Source organism: Schistocerca gregaria, chromosome 4, assembly GCF_023897955.1.
Source record: "Schistocerca gregaria isolate iqSchGreg1 chromosome 4, iqSchGreg1.2, whole genome shotgun sequence".
In the NCBI taxonomy this organism is placed as follows: Eukaryota; Metazoa; Arthropoda; class Insecta; order Orthoptera; family Acrididae; genus Schistocerca; species Schistocerca gregaria.
The window spans coordinates 108,636,179-108,642,178 of NC_064923.1; positions in this window are offsets into that span (position 1 = coordinate 108,636,179).

Genomic DNA, 6,000 nt, shown 5'->3' on the forward strand with positions numbered 1-6,000 from the left:
GGCACTGCGTAGGATCCTACGGTCTTGGCGTGCATCCGTGCGTCGCTGCGGTCCGGTCCCAGGTGGACGGGCACGTGCACCTTCCGCCGACCACTGGCGACAACATCGATGTACTGTGGAGACCTCACGCCCCACGTGTTGAGCAATTCGGCGGTACGTCCACCCGGCCTCCCGCATGCCCACTATACGCCCTCGCTCAAAGTCCGTCAACTGCACATACGGTTCACGTCCACGCTGTCGCGGCATGCTACCAGTGTTAAAGACTGCGATGGAGCTCCGCATGCCACGGCAAACTGGCTGACACTGACGGCGGCGGTGCACAAATGCTGCGCAGCTAGCGCCATTCGACGGCCAACACCGCGGTTCCTGGTGTGTCCGCTGTGCCGTGCGTGTGATCATTGCTTGTACAGCCCTCTCGCAGTGTCCGGAGCAAGTATGGTGGGTCTGACACACCGATGTCAATGTGTTCTTTTTTCCATTTCCAGGAGTGTAGTATTCCTCTCCTTGTATCTTACTGATGTTACTTTCAGAGTTTCACAGAGAGTGTTCCAGTCAACATTTTCTAAAGCTTTCCTTATGTGTGGAAATGCTGTAATGGTACGTTTGCCTTTCTTTCAAATACATGGCTCTGAGCTCTATAGGACTTAACATCTAAGGTCATCAGTCCCCTAGAACTTAGCACTACTTAAACGTAACTAAACTTAGGACATCACACGCATCCATGCCCAAGTCAGGATTCGAACCTGCGACCGTAGCAGTCGCGCGGTTCCGGACTGAAGCGCCTAGAACCGCTCGGCCACCGCGGCGGCCTATATTCTAAGATAAGACGTTGGGTAGTTTTGCCTAGCGTGTTCCTTCATTTCTCTGGAATCGAAACTGATCTTCTCCGAGGGCGGCTTCTACCCAATCTTTTCATTCTTGTGTACAGACGTCGTATTGGTATTTTGCAACAATGGCTTATTAATTTGATATTTCGGTAATGTTCACACTTGCCAGCAGGTTCCTTCTTTTTGAGATTGGATTTTTTTCATTGTTATCATGTAATGATCTGATCCAGTATCTGTCCCACTAAGGTCTTCCACATTGTAGATTTCTCTGTGGTAACTTTTATCCCTACAGGGATGAGACAATTGGAAATTTGTGGCAAGATCTTAGAGGACCAAACTGCTGAGGTCATCGGTCTCTAAGCCAACACACTACTTAATCTAACTTGAACTAACTTACGCTATGGACAACACACACACCCACGCCCGAGGGAGGACTCGAAACTCCGAAGTGGGGAGCCGCACGGACCGTGACAAGACGACCCACACCGCTCGGTTACCCCGCGCGGCTACAGGAATGACCCAGTTCCCATTTACTTTTATTCTAGTCTGGGTTTTTCCAGTGAGCTTATTTGGTCTGCTCTTGAAATATGTTGACTTTGAGGGCATGTCATTGTTTCTGCAGAATTCCATCGGTCTCATGCCATTCCTGACCACTCTTCTTTGTGCTAGATATTACCCTATTATGTTCCTATATCTCCGTTCATAGCTGACCATTAAATTCGCAAATTAAAATTTTGTGATTTTTTTTGTTTCGTGTGGTTTAAAAGTTCTCAAAATCCATCCACATATTCCATGTGTTCTTTCTTATAATTTTTGTCATGAGTTGTGGCATGGGCATTTATTGTTGTGTGTATTTTATTTACAGCTTTCATAATTCGTGTTGTTACAGATTCAATAATTTTGAGACAGTCCACAAATCCCGCTCTGAATTGTAGACATCGCTTCATTACTCTTGTTTCTGGTATTCCCTTATAAATTCTACGTCCTTGTGACTCTATCGCTCCATGATCAACGTTTTTCATTTTTTTTCAAGCCAAATTATTACAATCCTTTTGACTTTCCCTGTTTGCATGATGTAATTTATGTTGTTTGTTGCTATGTAGTTTATGTGTACTGTTTTGTGTCCAAATTCTGATCTGTCAGTCTTGGATATTTTCAGATGCTCCAACTCACCTAAGTTATCTTGTGACTGCCCAATGGGTCCGAGGCAGTCTTCCTTGGCAGTTGCTAAGAGATGGATTTTTCCTTAAAAGATTTCTTTCCGTATTTGACTTCCAAACGTAGTGAAACTTGTATGTAACAAGTTCCACGCAACTGCTACAGCTTTTAACGGTAGAGGATGTTACATATTTGGTCCACGAGAGCTATTTCAATTCGATCAAGTTCACCAGCATGGTGGTGGTGTGGACCCCTGTATCGAACTCATGGTATGCCCCTGTACACCGATCATTGACGTAATACATTATACATTACACGCGGTTGATCCAATTTTCCTGATCTGATAGTGTGTAATTACACTCTGACATGATCGCTCCGACTGCTAATCGTAATTACTATCACACTCAAGTCGTCCCTGTCCTCTTGGCTCGAAAATGTTGAACGTGTAGCTGTCCGTTTACCTTAACCGCTAACACCATCAAATGTGGAGGAGTTAGAATTAGAGTCCCACATGGATCGATCATTGCCCCACTACTGTTCATGCTTAATGTTAACAATCTACCACTGTATATGAAAATACGGCAATAATCCTTCCGTTTGCAGATGATTGTTGTGAAGCCAAAAAGTAAGCATCAACATAGAATTTATTAAATTATATATTGTGAAAGTTACTGGCTGATTTTGCACGAATGGGCTAGCATTGAACTCGTGAGATGGTCGTACAGCAAAATCCCTAGTTCATCGCTACCTCGGAGATGCTTTGTCCCATCACCCGTACGCCACCTATAACACCACGTTCAGACTCACTTAAATCTTTTTAACCTGCCATAGTAGTAATAGTAACCGAGCTAACAACTGCGCCAGACACTTGTTCTGTTATATAGGCGTTGCCGGCAGCACTCTAAGGGAAACTTTCAAGATTTTACAAAGGTGTAAGGAAAAGAGGAATAGCAAGCAGTCCGAAATAATAACAGGTGAGGTTGTTCTATCTCACGCTAAGACACCTTCAATAATTTCAGGTAAAACCGTGGGATTCCGTTATGAGTCAACGATTTGTTCGACTCGTTTCAGCTGGTTTATAACCTAGCTGTTTTAAGTAATACTTCTCCACGGTAATTACGATGAGCTCGTAGAAGCTTCTACAAAAATATAGCAAGGCCAGAAGACAGTATCGATTTGCAGAATAATCTATACGGGATTTAAGAATGGTGTGGGATCTGGCAGTTGATGCAGACCGCAAATAAATGGAACGTATTACGCATAAATAGGAAAATAAATCCACTGTGGTACAATTGCGCTCTTGATTATAAATTTATTTCAGCAGTATCAATTGTAAAATATCTAGGAGTAACTACCCAGAGCGTTCTTAAGTGGCACGATCACATAAGAGTAGCCAAAGCAGATAACAGACGGAGATTCATATGACGATCTTGAAGGAAATGTAATTCATCCACTAATGAAGTGATTTACAGGGTGCTTGTTCGGCCGATTCATGAGTATAGTTCATCAGTCTGGAACACTTACCAGGTAGAACTCACAGAAAAGATGGAGAAGATCCAAGGAGGAGCGGCGCGATTAGTCACATTGTTTAGTCGGGGTGAGTGCGTTACGGAGATGCTAAACCAACTCCACTGGTAGATGTCACAAGAGACACGTTGTGCTTCAGCAAGAGATTTACTAATGAAATTTCGGGATGGCGCATTCTAGGAGGAGTCGGACAGCATACTATTTCGTACCACATACACCTAGAAAAATGATCAATACGAGAAATATCGAGAAATTAGAGCTAATACAGAAGCTTTTCCACAAGATTCTTCACACACGCCATTCGCTAGTAGAACAGAGCAGGGGGATCAGTTAGTGGTACAGGAAGTACCCTTCACAACCCACCATTAGGTGGCTTGTGGGGGTATGATGTACTTCTTGAATTAGAGTTACGGACTTCGTTGGTTTCTCCTGTAGTACTCTCGTCTGAGTAGTGAGTTTAATAAGTAACTGTACTATGGCAAACATTAGTTACACTCCTAGTGAGAGCAAATAACTACTCTTACATTAAAAGATAACAAAATCTTGGTGTCTGGGCCTTTTGATTTGGGCCACCAAACGGGGGTGCGTTTGACAGGTATAAGCAGTAGTGGAGTTACATACAGATTCCAGGATCACTGGTAAAAGGGAAGAAGAAAGTTTCATTCGGGGAGTAATGACAACGGAGAAAAAACTTTCTGTATCAGAAGGATGGTAGAGAGGTTTTGGAACCGAAAATGCACACTGGCATTTCTTTGGAATGTAGCAGGTGGGGACTTGGTATGTGTAAAGTGGTTGCCACGTCCCTTTTCTAAGCTTCACACCTTTCTATGACGTCATCTTGGCCACACCACTCCCCTCTCGCTCCCCTCTCTACCCCTCCCTTCCTCTCCCCTCCTCTTCCTGCCCCACCCGTTGGACCCTGCTCTAAACAGTTCTCACTCTGGAAGCCGTCACATGATATAATCTACGCGTTGGAAGAAGGAACTGGAATCATATAGCTGGTATGGAAGATCAAACAAGCATGTTAGGCAGAGATAACAAGAGAAACACTGAGACATGTAGCTCAAAATGTTATGGACATAACATAGACATAATATATCTACAACAAAGATATTACACATTAAGTTTCCTAATTTTTCTGTCTCTAGAACAATTAGCTTAGATTCCCACGTTACACCTTTTATACAAGGTTTTTCCACCGTGTACAAATTCTAGGGATTGGTCGATGATTGGATACGGAACAAAAAAGATCTAATGAACTTACATCTGGAAATGCTAGAAACCTTTTATTTAAGCATACTCTGTTACAGAGACAGTGGTCTAATACGCGCTGTACCACGCAGCCGCAGTTACAGTATGCATGGTCCTCTGCTAGAGGGGGTACCGCTACACATACGTCATGCCCTAGCGTCCTCTCCTGCTACAGTAATTGGTAATCTTGTGTCCGTTTCACTTCTTTTGTTGACCCATCTTGTAGTGGACGTGATAAAACGTTGTTCGCAGTGGTTCAATGTTCGAATCGAGAGCTTGCCGACATGGTGTTTACTTACGGAAAGGCAGATGGCAACGGGTGGCGGGCAGCATGGTTGCATCAGGAGACCTATCCCCGTTAACAGAAACCACTGATTTCAGTGTTTACAACAGTGTTTCACCGTTTCTCCGAGACAGGGTCGTTTCAGGAAGGAGGAAATCATGAAGGACGTACCCGAAATTTTGGGACACCTGCATTGGGGGAAAATGTGATTAACACTGTGGAAGGCGACCGTCGTGTTTGTACCAATCAGTTGGCCCGCCGGTACCGGGTTAGTCAGGCGACTGTGTGGAACATTCTTCATGACAGTTTCGCAACCCTTACGACTTACAGCGTATGCAGGGCTTACTAGCGACCGAGTTTAGGGACCAGTCTTCCTTCCACGTGGCCTAACAGGCCGGAACTCTCAGCGTTTTTGCGGATGACATCGCCTCCCCTGCTGGAAGAAGTGTCATTGATGATTCGAAGGGTTATGTGGCTGAAACATGATGGTGCCCCAGCCCATTACACATCTCAATCGTGTCTTCCCAGGTCGATGGGTAGGGTGAGGGGGGGGGGGGGAGGGGGATGCTCCACTTGCATGGCCTGCTCGTTCACCAGATCTCAACCCGTGCCATATCTGGTTATGGGGCCATCTCAAATGTATCGCGTATGCAGCGCCCATTCTAGATGTGGAGGCACTGGAGCAGCGTACTCATGCTGCCTTTGCTCGGATGCACCCTTGTCGATGTGAATGCGCGAGACAGAACATGCTACGTCTCTTACACGCATGCCTTGGGGCACATGCAAACCATTTCCAACACAAACTGTAACTGTGGATGTGTGGTACAGCGCGTATTAGACCCCAATCTCTGTAACAATGTATATTTGAATAAATGGTCTCTAGCATGGCAACCAGGCAATGGTGGACAAACGTTCATTCGATCTTTTTTGTTCCGTATCCTTTCATCGATCAAT